The 25,131-nt window shown below is 29.4% G+C and overlaps 1 long non-coding RNA gene across 1 annotated transcript; it reads left to right on the forward strand.

The window, feature by feature from the left end:
* Positions 1–9,183: 9,183 nt before the first annotated feature.
* LOC142328149 (uncharacterized) lies at positions 9,184–21,153 on the forward strand. The gene is made up of 4 exons (XR_012757201.1): positions 9,184–9,368; positions 12,742–13,774; positions 15,460–15,596; positions 21,029–21,153. It is a non-coding gene; the product is annotated as an uncharacterized LOC142328149 (long non-coding RNA).
* Positions 21,154–25,131: the final 3,978 nt, after the last annotated feature.

Raw genomic sequence — 25,131 nt, forward strand, 5'->3', positions numbered from 1 at the left:
TATTCCAGAGGCATTAAACCAAAAATTAGCGTCATACAGAAAAAGTCCAAATATGCCCATTTTAAAACAGATACCGCCTGGACTATAATATTTAGGTTCTGAATAAGGAATATTACAAATTTCATCAAAATGTGAGACGAGCCCCTAATTTTTAACAATTACCCACTGTAATGTACATTTGTAGTACATAATCCAATAAATTTTGTAATCATAACATTTATAATTTCCTAAAAGGGGTTAGACAATACTTTTGAATGGCTTCCATGCTGACATTTTGCCTTAGCTTAATAATTTTTTGAATTGTCTATTCCTTTTTAAGTGTCACTAAAGTGAAAAAATTTTTCTTTCAAATAATGAAATCCAATATCATTTATATCTATTGCCTGAAGGAAATCTTTGAAAAGCTCTTATTTTTTATGTAGTGGTATAGAATCATTTTCGTGTAAACTAACGGGGGAAAGTACAATATGTTCCGGGTAATTGTGCTTGGTAGTTCTTTGGTAATTTTTTTTTTTTTTTGTCTTCAGTCATTTAACTGGTTTGATGCAGTTCTCCAAGATTCCCTATCTAGTGCTAGTCGTTTCATTTCAGTATACCCTCTACATCCTACATCCCTAAAAATTTGTTTTACATATTCCAAACGTGGCCTGCCTACACAATTTTTTCCTTCTACCTGCCCTTCCAATATTAAAGCAACTATTCCAGGATGCCTTACTATGTGGCCTATAAGTCTGTCCCTTCTTTTAACTATATTTTTCCAAATGCTTCTTTCTTCATCTATTTGCCGCAATACCTCTTCATTTGTCACTTTATCCACCCGTCTTTTTTTTAACATTCTCCTATAGCACCACATTTCAAAAGCTTCTAATCTTTTCTTCTCAGATACTCCGATTGTCCAAGTTTCACTTCCATATAAAGCGACACTCCAAACATACACTTTCAAAAATTTTTTCCTGACATTTAAATTAATTTTTGATGTAAACAAATTATATTTCTGACTGAAGGCTCGTATCGCTGGTGCTATTCGGCATTTTATATCGCTCCTGCTTCGTCCATCTTTAGTAATTCTACTTCCCAAATAACAAAATTCTTCTACCTCCATAATCGTTTCTCCTCCTATTTTCACATTCAGTGGTCCATCTTTGTTATTTCTAATACATTTCATTACTTTTGTTTTGTTCTGGTTTATTTTCATGCGATAGTTCTTACGTAGGACTTCATCTATGCCATTCATTGTTTCTCCTAAATCAGTTTTACTCTCGGCTAGAATTACTATATCATCAGCAAATCGTAGCATCTTTATCTTTTCACCTTGTACTGTTACTCCGAATCTAAAATTGGTAATTTTAGTTGCTTTAATATGGCAGGTCAAAATTGTGATGTTGCCAACAATTTTTGAGAGTATGAGATTTAATGTTTGTTTCAATTTGTAAATTTTTATTGGTTATCAGTTTTTTGATTCATTTTAGGCGAGTTTGAAAAATATCTTTTGTTAGTCGATGGGTTTTAACACCGATGGAAATGTCTTTCTAGACATTTGCATCACTGCCATCCTGATAGAGGTTGTACTGATGAATGAAATATGTAATCAGGTGTTTAAGGATCTGGAATATGACCTCTGGTAAAGCCATCTGGGTTAGGAGCAGAGCAAATTGTGTGTTGACCTGGATCGTAGCAAGGTGGGTGTCCTCCTTTATGGGATCAAGATTATGTTTGGATTTACAATTCTTATCCCTGTTAATTTTGCGATACAGAAATAACAGTCTGACAAAGGGTCTTGTGGTTTACACCACACAATTGCATGTGCCAATTAACCCTAGCCCGGTTTGTCAAATGTTATACACAGGTTAGACAACAAAAGTGAGATGATCAGTTCTTACCTTGATCCCCAAATTTACAGTCAAAATATAGCTCGTAACACTTTTTAATTAGCATAGTCAAACTTTATGGTTGTTTTTAAAATATCAGATCCTCACACATATAATAGGAGTTCAGATCACTTCTTTGGTATATTTATTCTCTAACACAACACATTGCACTAAATAACTCTAAAACAGAGTGAAATCAAAGTATGTCCATACACCTTGAATATTTAAACAATACTGGTGTGTTATTGGTACGAATCAGAAGACTCCTCTTGTACTGACATGACAGAATCTACAGTATCATCATGAATTTACCACTACTCCCTTCATAATATGTTTGTACCTCACCCTCTGTTAGTATTCATTTAAAATATTCCTTTATGTAGATGAGTTATCCCTAAAAAATACATAGAATTCAGCAAAAGATATCCTTCAAAAATGTTATCGCACAAAAACTATGGGTGATAAAAAAATTTTGATTATATTTTTTAATTCAAGGTAAAAAGTTACATTATAAACACAATAAAACTTTCATTGCCAAAAACTGTTTATTAGTTACATAGTGTTAGATAAAAACACACTATTTAATTCTAATCCAGTTTTAATTAGGAATTCACAAGCTTGTAAATCTCTCTGGTATTATTATTCTGCAAATGTAATAATATACTTGCTAATTTTGTCACAGAGTTGTATTGAGTTATTTACATAATGAGTTTTTGGAAATGTTAATGTATGGCTTACGTATTAGTTCTACGATCTGATCAACAGTATTCTTTTTAATTTAGTATTTTGGAGAAATGGTCTTGCTTTCTTGATGATCAGTAAATTAATAAATATTTCAATTAAGAGACGCAAGCTTTACACTCTTTTGTTGTGAAATTGAATTGTAACATAATTATAGAGTAGCTATCAATTAAATACTTTGGTTTTTCTTAATGCTATTTAAAAAAAGAAGGAAATGTTTGTTACTGAAAGTATACATAATACTAATATTGTTGGTTCTTTTTCTCTTTTGTTGCAGGTACAACAATGGTCACTTAACAAACGTTAAAGTGTATTCACCAACGTACCGCTAGGACGCTCAGTCCTTTTTTTAACCTCCAGGACCACCGTCAGGTATTGCTTCTGAGGATGAGATTAATGATAATTTTTGTAGCTTGTGAAAATCCCATGCCTGACCGTGATTCGAACCTGGGACCTCCGAATGAAAGGCTGAGATGCTACCATGGAGGCCGGCAGGATGCTCAGTCAAGCCAGCGACAGGGTTGTATCTTCTGTTTGACCTTCCGGTCAAATCGGATAAGTTTTAGCATAGTTTACTTTAGTTTGTAATTGTGAGCTTGAACGTCTTCAACCTTAATCTTTTTCAAATTGAAGTATGTTGAAAAATATGTTATATAATTAATAAAAATACAAGTTGCAAAATTTGGAAGAATGAGATTGCCTCATTATTCTTCCTCAGAATCTGTAATAGCAGTAGCGTTGTTATCAGCCGTTTTGGTCAACTGCATCATATAGTCAGGATACAGTGAAGCAATAATAGACCATAAATGATGTACTGTATTTTCTTTTGAAAAAGAACTCTGCGACATGCCCGTGTAAGTGGTGCTTACAATTTCCTACCGAGGATCGTTTGAACGCACTTCTCGCCACGCACGCTCGATTGTCTGTGTATGAACTCCCGTGTCCAGATGTTTGAAATTATATTTGTGGTTCATCGCTAAATGTTGATAGTCCTCGTGTTGCAAACAATTATATGTCTTCCAGCAATCGCTAACAATTACTGTACCGGGAAGAATATACTTTTGTATGATAGGCAATAAGGTGGCGTGTGTGAAAGCAGGTGTAGCTAACTCTACAAGGTATTATATTGTTAAAAGTGAAACAGTAATTTGGATTTACAGTGTACAAAAAAAAAGAATTCGGTACTTGTCGGTTATACGGGACCCCCTACTGAAATCCAATTGTTTGCGTATATAAAAATAAAATCGCCTATACGTATAACTTACTGTATATAATTTTTATTTTTAATGTTCATCACCGGAGGTTAGCAAATGTAGGTTCTGTTTGATTAGATTATGTTGATTCCTTGTAATGACGTATCGCGCATTATATCAATATAACCTAACCAAACATAACCTACGCTCGCTTCGCTCGTTAACGTCGTCTAATTAACATTAAATATACAAATTATATATTTGTATATATATATATTTTACCTATTTTCGCGGTCAGTAGACAGCTTCATTGTGTCCTGACTATATGATGGAGTTTCCCAAAACAGCTGATAACAACGCTACTGCCATTACAGATTCTGAGGAAGAATACTAAGGTAATTTCACTCTTCCAACTTTTGAAACTTGTATTTTTATTAATCTTATAACATATTTTTCAACATACTTCAATTTAAAAAAGATTAAGGTTGAGGATGTTTGGGCCCACAATTACCATTTTATTCTACTTTAAAGAAGTTATAACTAGTGTTATAAAGTTATATTTAGAAATTATTCTTTAATATTCAAATAAGTTATAACTAGGGTTATAAACTATTATCAAAATACTATTTTAATTAACTTAAGTATTTTAAATACTGTTCTCTTTTTACCAGTGTTTAACAATTAGTTAAGTATGTAAATTTTATTTTTAGGCTTACGACAAAGTAATTCTATTACTTTCAAATTATTTTACAGATTAAGTAGTGATTAGTACTAAGTAAATCATTTTTACTTAGATTTTATTTAGCTGTATACTGACAAGAGACTTTTCCAGGTTTAAGCACCGCCTTGTTTTAGCAGTTTACGCTAATTTAAGCCGTTATCCACTTAATTTTTTTAATTTTCATATTTTTTAATAAAGTGAATTTATTTCTTTTGTGAACCTAAACTTAAGCTAATGTTAAAATTTATATTTAGTGTTTTTTTATTGGGGCTAATGGTGACTAATCGCCCACCACCTCTTCGTTATCCCTCCTCGGAAATTTCGGGCGAGGAGAGTTTTATAACTTTGGGAGCCCGGAAGAGGAAAGAGGGCCAAGCGCCGGGCGTTGGTAGCTGTGGACAATAAGTTCATGGAGCCAACCACAATCGAGGGTGGTTTGGAAACAGCAGCCACCACCATGGAAGTTGACCCCCTTATAACCTCCGATTGAGAAGCGGGAGAAAATTCTGCTCAAAATGTTGGACTGTGCTAGGAAGTGGCCCACTTTGGCCAGAGCTATATCCGCCATAATCCGCGGGCGCCTGGTCGCAAACTCTCAGTAAGGTTGCAATTAAGCAGCGAAGCTGATTTCCGGGAAATGTAGAGTTTTCTGCATTTGATGGGAGAGGGAGCTTAAAGTCGTGGTTCAGGTACCCTCCTTTTGGGCCACTTGCAAAGAAGTGGGAGAGGAGTTCTCCTCACTAGGCTATGATGTGTCGTCAGTGAAAAAGCTGACACAAGAAACGGTAGGCAGACCCCTACGATTCTTCTGGTACTTGAAATAACGCCAGCCACCAGTGACAGCATTCGTATCACAAGGGGGCCTTCTCAATGCCGCAGATGCCAAAAGTTTGACCACTCGTCAAACTTGTAAATATGTGCATGTTAGAATAAATTTGCATGTTAAAATTAAGGAAAAATCGCGTTTCCCAAATAGGCCCCTGAATAGTCATAGGATTAAGTTTATTTTACAGGTATTATATATATGATTGTTTTGTTTTGTAAATATGTGGATGTTAGAATAAATTTGCATGCTCAAGTTAAGGAAAAATCGCATTACCCAAATAGGCCCCTAAATAGTCATAGGATTAAGTTTATTTTACAAGTATTATATATATTCTTGTTTTGTTTTGTAAATATGTGCATGTTAGAATAAATTTGCATGTTAAAATAAGGAAAAAACGCGTTTCCCAAATAGGCCCCTGAATAGTCATAGGATTAAGTTTATTTTACAACTATTATATATATTCTTGTTTTGTTTTGTATATATGTGGATGTTAGAATAAATTTGCATGCTAAAGTTAAGGAAAAATCGCGTTACCCAAATAGGCCCCTAAATAGTCATAGGATTAAGTTTATTTTGCAAGTATTATATATATTCTTGTTTTGTTTTATAAATATGTGCATGTCAGAATAAATTTGCATGTTAAAATAAGGAAAAATCGCGTTACCCAAATAGGCCCCTAAATAGTCATAGGATTAAGTTTATTTTACAAGTATTATATATATTCTTGTTTTGTTTTGTAAATATGTGCATGTTAGAATAAATTTGCATGTTAAAATAAGGAAAAAACGCGTTTCCCAAATAGGCCCCTGAATAGTCATAGGATTAAGTTTATTTTACAAGTATTATATATATTCTTGTTTTGTTTTGTAAATATGTGCATGTTAGAATAAATTTGCATGTTAAAATAAGGAAAAAACGCGTTTCCCAAATAGGCCCCTGAATAGTCATAGGATTAAGTTTATTTTACAAGTATTATATATATTCTTGTTTTGTTTTGTAAATATGTGCATGTTAGAATAAATTTCCATGCTAAAGTTAAGGAAAAATCCCGTTACCCAAATAGGCCCCTGAATAGTCATAGGATTAAGTTTATTTTACAGGTATTATATATGTGATTGTTTTGTTTTGTATATATGTGGATGTTAGAATAAATTTGCATGCTAAAGTTAAGGAAAAATCGCGTTACCCAAATAGGCCCCTGAATAGTCATAGGATTAAGTTTATTTTACAAGTATTATATATATTCTTGTTTTGTTTTGTAAATATGTGCATGTTAGAATAAATTTGCATGTTAAAATAAGGAAAAAACGCGTTTCCCAAATAGGCCCCTGAATAGTCATAGGATTAAGTTTATTTTACAAGTATTATATATATTCTTGTTTTGTTTTGTAAATATGTGCATGTTAGAATAAATTTGCATGTTAAAATAAGGAAAAAACGCGTTTCCCAAATAGGCCCCTGAATAGTCATAGGATTAAGTTTATTTTACAAGTATTATATATATTCTTGTTTTGTTTTGTATATATGTGGATGTTAGAATAAATTTGCATGCTAAAGTTAAGGAAAAATCGCGTTACCCAAATAGGCCCCTAAATAGTCATAGGATTAAGTTTATTTTGCAAGTATTATATATATTCTTGTTTTGTTTTATAAATATGTGCATGTCAGAATAAATTTGCATGTTAAAATAAGGAAAAATCGCGTTACCCAAATAGGCCCCTAAATAGTCATAGGATTAAGTTTATTTTACAAGTATTATATATATTCTTGTTTTGTTTTGTAAATATGTGCATGTTAGAATAAATTTGCATGTTAAAATAAGGAAAAAACGCGTTTCCCAAATAGGCCCCTGAATAGTCATAGGATTAAGTTTATTTTACAAGTATTATATATATTCTTGTTTTGTTTTGTAAATATGTGCATGTTAGAATAAATTTGCATGTTAAAATAAGGAAAAAACGCGTTTCCCAAATAGGCCCCTGAATAGTCATAGGATTAAGTTTATTTTACAAGTATTATATATATTCTTGTTTTGTTTTGTAAATATGTGCATGTTAGAATAAATTTCCATGCTAAAGTTAAGGAAAAATCCCGTTACCCAAATAGGCCCCTGAATAGTCATAGGATTAAGTTTATTTTACAGGTATTATATATGTGATTGTTTTGTTTTGTATATATGTGGATGTTAGAATAAATTTGCATGCTAAAGTTAAGGAAAAATCGCGTTACCCAAATAGGCCCCTGAATAGTCATAGGATTAAGTTTATTTTACAAGTATTATATATATTCTTGTTTTGTTTTGTAAATATGTGCATGTTAGAATAAATTTGCATGCTCAAGTTAAGGAAAAATCGCGTTACCCAAATAGGCCCCTGAATAGTCATAGGATTAAGTTTATTTTACAAGTATTATATATATTCTTGTTTTGTTTTGTATATATGTGGATGTTAGAATAAATTTGCATGCTAAAGTTAAGGAAAAATCGCGTTACCCAAATAGGCCCCTAAATAGTCATAGGATTAAGTTTATTTTGCAAGTATTATATATATTCTTGTTTTGTTTTATAAATATGTGCATGTCAGAATAAATTTGCATGTTAAAATAAGGAAAAAACGCGTTTCCCAAATAGGCCCCTAAATAGTCATAGGATTAAGTTTATTTTACAAGTATTATATATATTCTTGTTTTGTTTTGTAAATATGTGCATGTTAGAATAAATTTGCATGTTAAAATAAGGAAAAAACGCGTTTCCCAAATAGGCCCCTGAATAGTCATAGGATTAAGTTTATTTTACAAGTAGTATATATATTCTTGTTTTTTTTGTAAGTATGTGCATGTTAGAATAAATTTGCATGCTAAAGTTAAGGAAAAATTCCGTTCCCCAAATAGGCCCCTGAATAGTCATAGGATTAAGTTTATTTTACTGGTATTATATATATGATTGTTTTGTTTTGTAAATATGTGCATGTTACAATAAATTTGCATGCTCAAGTTAAGGAAACATCGCGTTACCCAAATAGGCCCCTGAATAGTCATAGGATTAAGTTTATTTTACAAGTATTATATATATTCTTGTTTTGTTTTGTAAATATGTGCATGTTAGAATTAATTTGCATGCTAAAATTAAGGAAAAATCGCGTTTCCCAGATAGGCCCCTGAATAGTCATAGGATTAAGTTTATTTTGCAAGTATTATATATATTCTTGTTTTGTTTTGTAAATATGTGCATGTTAGAATAAATTTGCATGCTTAAATTAAGGAAAAATCACGTTTCCCAAGTAGGACACTGAATAGGTTCTTTTTTAATTACATGTGTTGTGTGTTTTTTACAGGTTCATAAATGTTTTGTGGTCAAATTAATTATGTTAATTTGCGTTCGTGTATCCTACCATCCAAACTGAGTAGGCCCAGTCATGAGATGTGAAGATATATTTTAAAATGTTTTGTTACATTTATTTAAAATTAAATTAAATGCATGCTGTTAAGTTATGTTAACTTGTAGGGAATTTTCACTATGTATAGTTTTATTTATTACGCATATATATTTCAGGTAAATAAAATTGTTTTTTTATCAATTATCTTGATTATTTTTACTAATTTTGTTTCAGGATGTTTAAGTTCGTTTTAGGTATAGAAGATGTGATATTTTAATTATGTAATGATGAAAAACATGATGTTATGAGGAATTAAGTAGGAAAAATTGATTCCAAAAGAATCAATAAATGAAAATATTAATAACTCGTAGATTTGTATTAATTAGTTTTGATATCTTTTTACTAATTTTTCTCATAGTGTTTCAAGTTTGTTTCAGCTATAGAGAATTAATTAATTATACTTTAACCAATTAATGATGAAAACAGTATGATATTTTAACCAATTAATAATGAAAACAGTGATGCTTGGAAGATTATGTGTGTATTGAAGCGTATTAACAAAAAAGAAAAGGATGAAAAGGTTGATTTCAAAAGAATCAAAATGATGATGGTAGATAAACACAGTCGAAAGTCTAGTTGAACCAAGTTAGTATAATTTAACATTTATTAGATTACAGGGAAAAATATAAAAACAGATGAGCAGATTTCTTTAACAAATTTACTAGAGGGTTTTTAAAAAATTTTAATTTTTGACATAATAAATGGTAAAACATTTTAATGGAATACTGTAATTGAGTTCAACATGTTTTAAATGAAAAATATAATTAATGTAATCTTATTTGTTAATAACACAGACTTGTGAAGGTTTTTACTGTTTTACATTTTATATTTCATTAGTTGAATCAAATGTATTAGTTTTAATGAATTTTTTTTCATGTTTTGTTAAGATTTTGTAGAATAATATATTTTAGATATCGATGATGATGCACTATTCTTAACAGTAAAAAAACTGCTGCATCCTGCGAATGTAGTATGGAATACTATAGAGTCAATATATTTCATATGATCACATAAGACTTAAATCTGTGTTTGCCACAGTCTACTACTACACGTTCTACCTTTTGTCGTATTAAAGGCAGGGCTTCAATCCATGACCAAGTTGTTTCCCATTTACATTCAATTCCAACTTTTTATCTCAAAGGCTACGTCATGGTAACCAAATTTTCTCTTTCTTAGTATGACAGGTTCTTACCTTCCCACCTTCAGCACTACTAATCTGGTAAGTTAACCATTATTTAACAAACTTACTGCAAACCCTCTTATAAGTTATTGTTTTCAGTATTCTATTGTGTGAGTTTAGCTTGTAATTTTGTTTGTTGTTAAAAATTGCTAATTTGAGCAGAAGGCTGAGGAAATACTAAGGTCAGCTTTTTGTTATACTGGATAGTATAACAAACTTACACCAGACAGTACAAGAGGATGGTACGAGGTAAAGCAATAAAAAAATAACATTACCAAAAAACAGACATGTTTCAGCGTAACTGTGCATTCAGTATACTTCAAGAAACCTTTTTACATAAACTGTCTTACTGCATTGTCTAAAAACAAATAAAACACCAAGCATTGTGTGTTATAATGTGAATGAAAATAGGAAGTGTTTTATTGGGACAACAAAGAGAACAGTTTAAATTTTCATACTTCCTGTATGAATGGGATAGTAAATCCAGTATAATAATAGGTGATTATTAAATGGCCCTCCAATAAATAAAAATGTGTGCTAGGAATGAAAAATATAATATAAATGCCTTGATATGACTCATAAAAATTTGATTACCTTCCATATGCTCCATAACTTAGGAATTATGTTAGGTTCATTTTATACTTTCTTAAGTTAGGGATAATAAGTAGTTTGACAAGGCTTTAGATAGAAGTTCTTCTGTTTTTCTTTTTCTGTTTAGCCTCTGGAACCACTGTCAGGAATACTTCATAGGATGATATGTATGAGTATAAATGAATTGTAGTCTTGTACAGTCTCAGGTTGACCATTTCCGAGATGTGTGGTTAATTGAAACCCAATCACCAAAGAACACTGGTATCCACGATCTAGTATTCAGATCTGTATAAAAGTAATTGCCTTTACTAGGATTTGAACCTTAGAGTGGTGTTTGCTATTACAATCTCAAAGGAATTTTTTATCATTATTTGTAGTGAAAGAAAAGAAGGACATTTCTGGCCTCCCACAGCTGCATTTAGTAATTTCACATGAATAAATCCAGACATGGGACTCATTTTAGGAATTTTCTGAGTAATATAAAAAAAAATTATCAATATGACCAGATTATAAAAACTGTGCTAAAATTACAAGAAATGGAATGTAACATGAGTTTGAAGTTACATTGTTTGAAGTCTACTTTTGATTATTTCCCGTAATTCTTAGTGCATTTAGGGAAGAACAGGAAGGAAAGGTTCAATTAGAGCTTAGAAAGCAATGGAAAATAAGTACCGTGATCATAGATGGAATGTTCTCCATGTTTTCTAACTACTATTGGTATTTAAAAAATCCTTGCTAGTTTCATAAAAGTAAGTCTATGAATGTTTGGTTGAGGCATGTTAAAAAAATATTGATATTAAATGATTTAGTTTAATGTTTGGTATCATCATTTAGATTTTTCCTATTTAGAGTTATTTTTACATATTACCCGTTATTCATAGACTGACTACCTTATTTTATACTGACACTGTTTAAATCTATTCCAAATCCTAATTTTACATTGCTGTAAAGATTTTACGCGTTTGTAAAAGTTTTACAATTTTTCAAAATTCTGTTCTAAGTGTCAATATTTTTTGCAGTTTCTGATCCGTTTTTATGAGCACTATAAATTCTAAATTTTCTGGAGAGCCTTGCTTTAATAGTAGAATTTTTTCAATAAAATATACAACCCCCTCACTGTTTTACTTTACAGCCCATTAGGCTGTCAGCAGATGAATGTGGAAGCCCATGATTATTTTTGCAGCAGGATAGCGTTACTCTCTCCATTAAATGTTCAGCTACAGTTAACCAAAGATCAGTGAAAGTGGCTCATCAAATAAGTGAGAAAAACATTATACACTTTGCTGTAACAACACATGACGAGAAAAGCACATATATTTAATAATCCTGCTTATCCTCTCCACTCATAGATTAGTTGTACTCATTTATAACTCGTCATTTTAATACAGGCCGTGGATTTTTCCCTATTTTCTTTCCGAGGAACCACTGACAGGTAGTAGAGTTTTTGTCCCAAAAAGACAGTAACATAACATTTTTTTTTTCTGACCATTTTAGTCACAACAGATTGTGAGAAGAAGAAAGTGTGAATGCTCAATTTTTCAAATCTGTTTTTAACATTTCTCTTCATATATTTATTCGATTTGTTTTAACCGTTATCATTACATAAATGCCGCAATTCAGTAGTCCTACAAATAAATTTGGGGAAGAGTACCAGATATCTAAGTAGAAAATTCTTCCCCCATTTAGTTCTCCAGTTACATCAAAAACCACGTATCTAGCAGAAACTTAACTTTATCTAGCAGAAAAAAATTTAATTTACATGCCAGTGTAATTGTTTCACAGTTGCCTTCTTACATTCCATATTTTACATATTTGATTAATATCGCATGAACCTTTTTTGTGTTACAATAGTTCTGTTACATTTTTGAAGAACAAAAAGTATGGTTTTACTTTCCTGTTGTAGTTAATTAAAAGCCTACACACAATCCAGTATTAACTATTTTAACCAAATCCTCCCCCCTACATCTTATCATATTTTCTCGTTTACTTTAATAATATTTCTGAGTAAATAATAATTCTGTAAACATGTAATATTTCTGAGTAAATAATAATTCTGTAAACATGTAAATCTTTTGAAAAAATACAATTAATTACTTTAAAAGTCAATTGCATTAAGTTGTTTAAAAATGTAACTTAGTTATGTCAACTGTGTTTATTTAACAATCGCCTGTTAATATTCTGTTACAGATCTGGTTGTAATTGTTCAGAATGCATATAGTTTTTACTATTAAGTAAGAAGTTTAATTTGAGATAAGAAAGTGCCAGTGAAATTCAATGAAGTACTTTATAAAACTTTCTGTCAATCCTTACACATAGAGCAGGAAGTTGGGTGCTAAAACACACAAAAAATTAAAATCTGAAAGTTCCAGCTATAGAATTTTTGAGAAGTGTGTACATAAAAACTACAAAAGAAAGAATTCAAGATTAAATAAGGAAATGTGTTTGTGTGAATAAAATGCTGGGCATTATCAGGAACAACTAAAATGGTTTAAAGAACTGAAAAAAAATGAGGGATGTGAAGTTAGCTAAGTTATTCAAGTAAAGGAAGAAAACAGATATAGAGAGATACAGGGAGAAATGCAGTAATGCTAGAAAGTCTTGCAAATAGAAACTGATGATATAGAAAATATTGTGTTCCAAAATCTTTGCGTTAAAGAAAGTTTAGAAGAAAATATACTGTTGATGGTAAAATATAATATGCTGAAGAGCATAGATCATATGAGAAACAAAATATTATAGACAATCAAAACATGAGAAGAGCAGTCAAATGTTAACATTTTTTGTTACTGACATCATATGTTATATAAATATTGTAAATAAAGATGGCATCTTTAGTATAAAAATATATCTAAATAGATGTATGTTAATTTCAAAATCATAGGTTGGAAGAGTCCTTGTCAACAGTTTAAAATTGAGATTAATAAATACTCAAATATACACAACAATCATCACTTTTCAATAAGTTGTCTTGAAAAGTGTATTTTTGAAGAAAGAATTCTGCGATAAGAATCTTATTTTATGAAGTGTAAAAACCATCTAAAATTTGCTAATACATGCTTAAGCAATACAGTTATGAATAGTGCAAAATTTAAAGAATACAACAGGAGTTTGTTAGATGAGTACTGACTGAATAATAGTTTGTTTGATGTAGACCAATTTGATTTCAGAAGATACATAAAAATGGAGAATTTGTTTTAGCGCTTGCATTCATTTTTGGAAGGTAAGTTGAAGAAAATAATCTTTTAGTATATTTGTAGATCTTAAAAAAAAGTATTTGATTATGTAGAATTAAATAGGATGTTTTAATAAAATTTAAGAAAAGCCAGATTGAAATAGCGATCCAGTATGGATTTAAATTAATACTGGGTGAGAAAAATATTTAAATAGTGTATGAAAATCCATTAGTAGAAAATCAAAATTGAGTACAGCTACAGATTTAAAAATTTTTTTTTTTTAATCAATTATTTTATCAGTCAATGTGAAAAGTTGTAGGTGTACAGTTAGATATTACATATAAATAAGAAGAAAAAAAATTCCTGTTATTACAGTTAAGTAGTAAAAATTATGGAAGAATGTTATGATTCTATTACCCATAAAATTTGTTATACAATATGAATTCTTTCTCGTGGACAGATATGAACATCAAGCTTCAATTACCTTGCAAAGTAAGTCTATACACACAAATTGTAATCATAGTTATCTATTAATAGTAAAACTTATTTTGCATCATATATTTACATAAAGTAGATTAACAGAATTAATTAAAATAGCTAAGCTTAAAAGTAGATTTTCCTGGATCAGCGAGGCAAAAATTAAAGAATAGATATTTGTTGAACCACAGATATGTAAGATTCAGACTTTGAATGAACCTGAGGAAGCAGTAAGCAATCAATTCAATATATTTTTAAATCATTCTTAGGAAAAAAAAGACTTAAAAAAAGAACTATTAGAATTGATAAATAACTTCTTTAACTATAAAAGTACTAGGATATAATGTGTCTAAAAAATGAATACACATATTAATTCACATTTGGACAATTTTTCCACCTAACCTTAGTGATGTAACTGATGAACACAGTGAATGCTTTCACCAGAACATGTATGTGATGGAAACAAACTTATAGTGAAAATGAAGCCTGAATATTATTGTTGATAGTAATCTGTGTCTATCAGTAGCTGGAGGGATATTCTAGAGGTTGAATTCAGGAGAAAACTAAAGAAAAGTAAATATTAGTTAAGATAATATCATACTGCAGGCAATATAATTCTGTAAAAAAAAATTCAGGTTTTTTTTTAAATTTGTGTTGCTAAAAGCCCTGCCCTGATTCTATTTCGGTTTGCAGTTTTGATATCTGTTCAAGAAATACTATAAAACATCCACCTTAAATGCATGTTATAAAAAAAACATCTTTTTTAGAACATTGGTAATCAATAAATTGTTGATAGTTACTTAGTTCTTAATTTGGACCAAAAAGTTATTTCTTTAAATTGAATGAAAGTGAGTTTTTCCTTTTATTTGAAGGCTTACAAGCATACTTTAAAAATCAAGTCTGTTTGGACTTTTATTTAACGTTTGTATTAGAAATTATTTGAATTGCACAAAAACACATGGTGTTAAAATCATTTCTGTAGTGTGATTCATGTTTTATAGTTTTTAACACTACATATTGGTGAAGAAACTAATTTGTTTTTTAGTCAGAAAGGGTAGATATAATGCTCTGATTATTCAACTGTTTATATAGTTTTTCCTTTTATTACTTGATTTATTACTTTTAGTCAGAAACAACGAATTAATGTAATTAATTGATACCTATTATTAAACTTCACAATATTGAGATATAAAAAAATATTAATTTTTGTCATTCTTATGTCACGAGATTTGATGTAATTTTGTTTTTATTTCAGTTTTCATGTTTCATTACCTTTGGAGAGAGAAATCTGTAATGATGAGTTAAAAATATTCATCAGATTATTATTATATAATTCAACATTGTACGAGTCCTTATGCAAGACATCTGCGTTATTCTACAATCATAAGTGAGGTACAATATTACTTAAATTTAGTAGAAATAGAATTTTTATTATTCGGTAAAAGTTTTATAATAGCATTGTAAAAGCTTTTCTTTGAAGAATTTCATACAAGTCATTTGATGTAGAATTTGAGTTTAAAATCAAATTTTAACTCATTATTTTCTGCGTAATTTTTGCAAGTTTAAAATTATTTGTAAAAATCTATCAGGAATTATGAAAAATTACTTGCATCTTGTTTTTGCCAATTTTTCTCCATAAGCAATTTTAACAGTCTACAACTTCATTAAGAAATGACATTAAGAGATTAATGTATATTTAAGTACACAGTTTTACCCATGGATTTAAGTATTTTAGAAAAATGTCCTGATTTTCAATTTCAATATGAGAGCAATTATGCTTTTTCAGCTCTATTTAAAGATAGAATGTATTTATTTTGAACATATACAGGGTGTCCCATATAAAACACAACCCAACCTTATATTGGTAGGTATTGAAATAATAAAAAGGCATGTGTAAATGTAAATGTAATTTTTATTATTACCATCCATTACCTTACATTTAGAGTAAATGTTGGAAGTGGCCGCCATCTTCTTGAATACAAGCTTCAATTCTTTTTACAGCGTTTCTTACAACTTTTTTCAAAGTTTGTGGCTGGATATTTAATACAGCTTGTTCAATATTGACTTTCAATTGTTCAAGTGTTCGTGGTTTGTTGCTGTAGGCTTTTTCTTTGAGGTAAACCCGTAGAAAAAAATTCGCTGCAGTCAAATCTGGAGATCTTGATGGCCACAAGCCTTGACCGATAACACGATTACCAAAGAATTCCTCAACGAAATCAGAAGTTGAATCTGCGTAGTGCGATGTTGCACCGTCATGTTGTAGCCAGCAGTGTCTGTCTTCCTCTTCCAAGAGTGCGGTAAATTGAAATAAAATATCCTGATATCGTTCTGCATTAATGGTGTACTCGAAAAAAATAGGACCGATTATTTTCTTCTGCCATATCGTGCACCACACGTCCAACTTCTGCAGGTGTAATTGTTTTTCGTGATAAACGTGGGGATTTTCAGCGCTCCAAATTCTACGGTTTTGGCTGTTTACATAGCCATCCAAATGAAACCGTGCTTCATCTGTGAAAAATAACAAATCCATAACATTAATTCCCTCACGCAGAAATCAACGGAACCATTGACAATATTGTAGCCGTTTTTCTTTGTCGGGCTCAAGAAGTCGATGAACAGTTTGAATGCGATAAGGTCGTAATTGTAATAGTTTGGTCGCCCGATGAACAGTTGATTTAGACAAATTAATTTCAGCAGACAAACGTCTGATCGATTTATTTGGCGAGGCGAGTAATCGGTCTTTGATTTCAGCGACTGTATCTGTATTCAACACTGACGCAGAACTTTTGTGTTTCTTGTTATTAACAGAACCAGTCTCTCTAAATTTTGCAACTAACATTAATACTGATGTTTTGTTAGGAGCTGATTTATCTGGGAACTTATGGTGAAACAAATCTTCCACTGCAACCGCTGATTTCGTACTGAAGTACGACTCAACAATGAAAACACGTTCATCTAGCGAAAACACCATCTTGTCTCTAGCAATACACTGAACGTTATGATTGCATTGTTGTTACTATCTGTAGTGTTCTACTGCGTCGCCGCGATGTTCAGATGTTGGAAGAGTCCATTTCAGTAACGAGTAGGGGAGTAAGCTTGACTTTTGAAATTTCATGGATGAGGGATTGATTGGTTGCATTTTATATGGGACACCCTGTATTTTAAGAATGTTATTGCTAAATGTACACAGTTTGTAATTTCAATATTCACTGATTTGAATAAGGGGTTTTAAAGGTTGAAAAATTTACATTGTAATTCTTGTCAATCTTATCTTTAAAAATAAGTAGTTGCTCCATATGTTTGTGTAGAACAATGAATGTACGTACACAAGTAATAATGCTAGTTAGTACTAACCTTATTTTTTGCCAGCATTTTAAAATATAACCACAATTGTCAGCAGTTTTAATGGAATTTCTCATTTGATTTGCAATCCTTCACAGTTATCTTAAATGAAATGTAAAACTATGCACACATTGTAATAATCTTCATGTAATAAAGAGTTGGTAATTCTCAGAATTACCAACGATTTACCAAATCGTTGGTAATACCAACGTAATTCGTTTACCAACGAATTACCAAAGATTTTCTTCAGATGTATTGAAACTCATGAATAAATATGTACAAAAGAACAATTATAATTTATTGTATCGCAAATTAATTAATAAAGTAGTAGTTTGTAAAATATAAATCTTCAAATAGAAACTTGTTTTGTTACGATATATTTTAATTTTTTTCAACCTATCTGATGACATGGCTTAGACCCAGTCTAAATTAATGGTTTCAGTATTAGTTTAAATAACTTTAAAAAAATTCATAATGATTTTTCATAATTCTTAGAAAAGAAACAAAGAAATAATTATATAACCCATCATTAGTTGTGTAATAAACAAGTAAACTTAATTGCACTTGTAATGATTGATTGATTAGTTTAATAATCACTTAAGAAAACAGATTAAAATTTTTCTGCATCCTTTCAAACTTTAGTTCTCTTGTTCCATATTTTAAATTACTTCTCTTTTACCTCTTTGTAACATTGAATTTTCAGTTTTAGAAACTGGAACTAAGGGACCTAAAAATTCTATTAAGTTTTTTCATTATTGCATCACTTCTGCATAATAATTTTTTTATGTTTATAAACAAAATTTATAAATAATTAGTTTAGAGATATTAAAACAATCCTTGGAGAAATAATAACAAACAATCTAAATGAAAAAACCTCTATCCAAACAAGAACAATAAACTAGCTAAAGCACAAAAGTTACTGTAAAGCCTGCTACACTTACAGTAAAAAATTTCTATCCATGAACACAAAAATTAGATACCACAACACAGTTATAAAACCAGAAGCCAGATTTCCAGTAGAAACACTCTTCCACCTTAACGAACAATCAAAGATAGACAGACTCCAGAAAATTGAGAAAAAAGTCAAAGAAAGCTGCATTAACAAAAAGTACGAGAAAGATGGATAATGGTGGATTGTGCTAAACAAAGTCGTGTACGAAGAGTTAGAACCGATCACTGATACCATGTATAAGAGGATACCATGCATCGAGGATACTTCGGACAAATCACGAGAATGCAAGATTCGAGCCTTCTGAAACAGCTGGTACAGTACAATCTCAACTCAAAAAACACAAAAACAGAATACAAATATACACAAGTAAAAAGGCCTTGAAAACACTCGCTTCACACTCTTAAGAAAAAAACTCACAAGATGAACATTTTCAACACCAGAAAGGACACTGAGATTGGAACATATGAAAACATATTGGAAGGACTGCATGGCCTGAACAGTCCCTTTTGGTAATGGACTGACTAAAGTGATCCTATGTGATCATAAAAGATGAGAAAAAACAAAACAAAATTTATGCTTTTTGGATTCAGAATTTAATATTATTTTTAACATAGCTTTCATTACTTTTAATAATTTTATTTATGGTTTTTATTTTTAAGAAGCCTTTTTGTTATGAATTCAACTATAATTCAATAATAAATGTAACCAATTCAGCCTAAATGTATAAATTTAAAAACGATACATAACGCTTTCAAAAAAAAAGCAAAAAAGGAGACATTCGTTTTTAATGAAAAACAAAAAATTGTGTAGTTGAAAATTAAAAATTCAATCAAATTGGGACGAAGATAATTTGAATAATTTTATGTTCAAATTTTGGGCATATATAAACGACTTGAACGTTATAAATTGAGATAATTTGAATAAATTATTTTGATATATCTCACAGCATGCAATTGCAAAAATTTTAAATTGGCTAAAATTACTAAACTATTAATAAAATATTGATTTTTTTTTAAACAAGAGAATTTGCTACAGATATAATCTTTAGTAAGATTTATAACACTGAGTCTTTAAGGCTCAATATTAATGTCATCTTTGTCTGAATCATTTTCACTAGCATAAGTTTATTTTATAAATTTTACAATTTCATTATTCTGCTTCATCTTGTTCATTATTATCTTTGAATCCAGGAATTGAATGATAGAGATTAGTTATCTCTTTAAATAAACATAAATATATGTAATCGTGTAACTCAACGTAATACTTTAACTTTTGAGAACGGGACTTTACTGTGCTCTGTTGCCATTATTAATAAATTATCTATCATACAAAAAACCTTTCCAACAATTTATTTAAAATACAATTAAAAAGTTTTGTTTTAAAAAACAATATTACATTCTCGGTGAATTTTAAATAATACTGATTAAAAAAAATTCCCTGAGTTTTCTCCAATTCATTGTATTTATAAATGTTCAAATAATTTTCATTAACACCTTCTAATGTGTGCTTTATTTTGTAATTATTTTTATATTTAATATTTTCATATATTTACCTTAATATTATTTCACCAGTTCATATTGTAAATAATTAATTTATACAAATTTTAATCACATCATTTTTTTTTAATAATAATTATGTATTTTTTTATGCTGCTCTAATCAAGGTTTTACATCAGTTATCCGTACAGACAACTGCTGAGGTAGTTCCTTTTTTTATCAGTGGAGTAGATTCCTGAAAGAAATATAGTGCATTATTATACCAATCAGAATTAAAGATTTAATTCATTAAAATAAAAAAACTCTGGGAACTAGAAATAGTATCATCATGGAACTTTTAAGAGCCAAAATGAAAACTGGTCTCTCATTAATGGTGAGGCATTAAAGCCATACTGTCACAATGAGTAAATGGGAATCTGTCAATTCATTCAATCGTAGCAAACAAAGTTGATTTTCTGTGACTGTAGATTCTGCCACCAGCTAAATTTCATGCTTACCGCATGAAATTTATGCTTATGGCTTAGGCGATAACCATTCTCTTACTTATTTTATACCTAAATATAATTCTTAAATTTAGTTTAAATTTTTTGTTTTAACCCAGTAATACATATGTAAGGCAAATATACAGTACACAGGGCAAACGTACTCTTAAGATTTTTATCTTGAATCAGTCAGCGTAGAATACATAATTAACAAAATCGTTAATTATTTTTATATAAGTTTCTGTATTGCAGTTCATGAAGTACTTTCTGAACTTTTATTCTGTTAATCCGTATATTGAATATTACATCCACTGCAATTTTCTTCTTATATTATAAAGGCCTATTTTAACATTTTATCAATAATATATTTGTAATGAACCATCATGAAACGTAAATGTGGTTTTTTCAGTCAGTTTTTTTGTATATTCTCCTGAAGATTGTGAAAAGGTGGAAACACTTAAAATATTTTGTTAGCAAGAGGGAGATTATATAATTATTATAATAATTTTTGTTTTATACAATTATGTTATTTTTCTCTTTTCTTTTTTTCAGGGAAGAAGAATATCTGATATTGAAGAAATTTTTATAATTATTAACATTTTTATTATCAAATTTTTAATTGTATCATAATAGATATGTTTATTTTGTAAATGTTATATGCCTATGTGTATCAACATAAACATTGTTAATCTGTTCTGATCAAGGTTTTGCCATGGTTTCCCTTGGTACAATAGGGCAAATGCCGGAACAGTTCATTTTGTTTTCCATGGAATCTAATCTTTGATATTTTTAGTCATATTCAAAGTAATAAAAATAAATATTTATTTACACTTGAAATTTCATTTGTTTTAATTTGATTGCCTGCACAATTCCAAATATTTAAGTACTAGTCCAAATTCCAATTTAAAAAACCATCAAATTAAAACCAGTTTCTGAAATAGATTTAAAAAACATTTGAATGTCATAAAATTCTGTTCTTATATATTTTAACGCTTTTTTATTTCTGTAATTCCTTTTATATAATATCTCATTTATAAAAAAGCATTCGTACTACAGAATCCTGGCTTCAATAACACTCCTCTAAACGTATCTGTCCTCTGACATGCATCCACTTTGATTCCGGTTTTGATATCCATTTAGATCTGTTCCAAGGCTGTTTTGTGTAATTTTACAGCCTTTAATGTTCAGCCAATTACAACACTCCACTTAACCCTCAATCAAGAAGACCAGATGATTTTTTTATGTAGGATTTCTTCCCCTAGCCTTTGAAGAGCCAACTTCTGACTACAAAGAAGCAGTATCAGTTTTGGTCTGTTCTAGGCACTTCATTAGCCAGGATATGTCGTAGTTTCCTGAATTGTAACATTACAAATCTGGGTTTTGAAGGGCATTAAAAATCAAAAATTTTGACATAAAAACAACTTTAAGCTTCAACCCTTATCAAAATTGCATCCATTTAATTTCTTTTAGTTAGTTTCAAAACTGGTTATCATGTACCTCTTAATAATTTTAATTGCTCAAAAATAGTGAAGTAGAAAATTATATACATATAAAGATAAGGTAAATGTTCCTACCAAAATATGACTTATATTTCAGTATAAGACTCTTTTGACAACTTTTAAAATTAGCTGTGAAAAATATTAAATGGATGACATTTTTTGGTAGGGTTAACATAACCTTAAGATTTTAAATCAAAATCTTTGTTTTTCACTACCTTTAAAATGATGTTACAACCCATCTCTTTCTAGATAAAATTTGAGATCAACTGGTGGTTGATCTCACACTTATCAATAGATCACTTCACGGTAGAAGCATTGGTTTTTTATCATTTTTACTTCTTTGTATGAAGTAAAGAAGTATTGTGAATGCAAAAAATTTCGGTTTTCAGATTTTAACAGAAATATACATTTTTACCATCCCTGAATTCATTTTGACTAGTTTCGGCTGTATGTCTGCACATATGTATGTATCTCGTATAACTCAAAAACGATTAACTGTAGGATGTTGAAATTTTGGATTTAGCACTGTTGTAACATCTAGTTAAATCCTTTTAATTGCAATTTACTAGACAAAAGTGTCTGAAAAACTAAACTTTTGGATTGTGGGTTTTTTCTTAACTGCAGTAATAAGCCCTCATTGAGAGCTTCTCAATGACATATAAGTGGTACTTATTTTCATCGGTTCCAGAGTAATTTTAATTAATGAAATACTTGGATCTTACAAGGGGAAGGCACATCGGTTCAAATCTGACTTCATCTCCTTTTTTTCAACTTTTTTTTAATTTAAATCATTGATTTATTAATAATTATTAACCTTTGATTATTAAAAAAAAAAACTTTTCAAACAAGAACAATATGAAAAAGAATTGGAAGTTATTAGTGAAATGACATTTATCTTCATTTTAATTCAAAAATCTTTACAGAGGTTAATAATTATTAATAAATCAATATATTTAAATTAAAAAAACAGGAAATGAAGTCTGATTTGAACCGATCTGACTTCTCCTTGTACGATAAAAATATTTGATTAATTAAAATCCGTAACTATGTGTCCATAGTTATGGATCCGACTCGTTCTCACTTACACTACATAACTACTTGAGCAACATGAAACAAAATTAATATATAAAATGTTGATACAGACACCACAAAAAGATGTGATTACATTTTTTTCTTAGTGTACACATTAAGGGGTCAACCTGTAGTGGGTGGCAAAATAAAATGTAGATTGCAAATATCCTTAATATAAAAAAGTCAGCATTAACTGATATATCAAGATGATGTTAATTTCATTGAAAAGGAATTATATGCAATATCTATTTTTCCATATGGTCAAATATTTAATAAATTTTAAAGCTATTTTAAAGATTCTATATGTAGAAAAGGTTTAAGTTATAAAAAATACATGACTTAATTATTGGTCCTTTGCAAATTATCATCTAATACATCATTGTTATTCATACATTTTTCCCCTTTTTTTTTATGATCAATTTAACTGCAAAAATTCAAAGCTAGTGTGTGGGAATATGGAATGAAAATTTTATAGCATATGAAAAATCCCATGCTTGATCGGATTCAAACTCCAGATGAAAGGTTGAAATGCTGACCGAGTGGCAGTAATTATCAAAGAATTGTTTCTAAAAAAACTTAGGTAAGGCGTTTAGTGTTTTTGAAATATTACTGTCAGTGTGTGTACTAATTAAATAAACCTGAAGTATATGCGTTATTAAATAGATACTCTAATATTTATCAATGAATACTGAAGAAAGTGTGCGTAACATATGCTGCTCTTAGAAATAGACAATAAAAATACTGCTGTTCTCTTCAATCAAAAATATATTCTTAGTAGCTTGAAGCATTTCTTAAAACTAGAAGTTAATTTTAAACAAGAGAATAATATTTTATTAGTTTTATTCAAGTAATACATACACTGTTTAAAAAAAATGTCTGCTATTAAAATCTTAATCGAGTGAAAACAAAGTTTCAGAAATATTTGCCATAATAAACAGTTAAATGTTTAGTAGTTCAGTATGAGTATATACAGTTGGAGAACTTTTGCAATGGTATTAGGCTACACAATGTGTTTAGTTTCTTTTGCAAGTATTATTTTTTTATAAACTTTTTTTTTTCAGCTTTGTTATTACAATGTAAAAAAATTTGATCTTATGAATTAAAAGTTTTAAATCTCCTTATATTAAATAAATTTTGAAATGATAGATCCTAGTAAAATTATTAATATGGAACAGTCTACTGTGTACTAAAACAGACCGATGTAACTATTACACTGAGGATGATGTAGATTGAGACAACTATTTTAAACTTTTTGATGTTCTACTTTTGAAAAACTGATTATATCAAATGATAATTCATTTCTGATCTATTCAGAAACTGTGCATGAATGTGATGTATGCTAAATGTTTATGTTTGATATGTGGTGTAAATAGAATAAATTAAGTGAATAAATATAAAACTGATCAAATGTATATTATTTTACTCCTTTTTAATTGTATTTTTTTTTTGAAACCATGAACAACAATCCTTCTTCCAATACTTCTAAGGAAGGAACTGAATTACAGCTATGAAAAGAATATTTCTGGAAGCATATTTTTAGTTACAATATTTAGAAAGTGAGCAGTATGTATTCCTTATTTACTGAATGGAGAATGCTGATCCTCTAGATACACAAAACTAGGTATAGCCTTGTAGCAAATGATAAAACCACCTTTATAAAATATAAAAAGTAATAATATGTACTAAAAAAAAATAAATTAAAATTTAATAGAAACAAAAAAAAAATTAATACTTTTATATTAAAAAATTTAAGACACTCTTTTTAGTGCATAAATAAAAATATGTATTTCCAGTTAAATTACACATTAAATAATATAATTAAACATTTTAAAAATTAATTATATTTAAATACGAATTATACCCTCCCTTAAATAATATTAATAAAATAAAGTTTACTTTATTTATAAAATAAAGACCACTTATATTCCAGTTTCTTACCTATGATTCAGCACTATCGGTTCTCCTTTTCGGGAAAATATATGAAAACCAACTCTTCTCCTGGTATAGATTACTTTAAAAACTCACTATTAAAAAAAAAATAGAACATTTTATATCTAAGTCACTTGAAATTATTATTAATAAGTA

This window comes from Lycorma delicatula, chromosome 7 (genome assembly GCF_047948215.1).
Source record: "Lycorma delicatula isolate Av1 chromosome 7, ASM4794821v1, whole genome shotgun sequence".
NCBI lineage: Eukaryota > Metazoa > Arthropoda > Insecta > Hemiptera > Fulgoridae > Lycorma > Lycorma delicatula.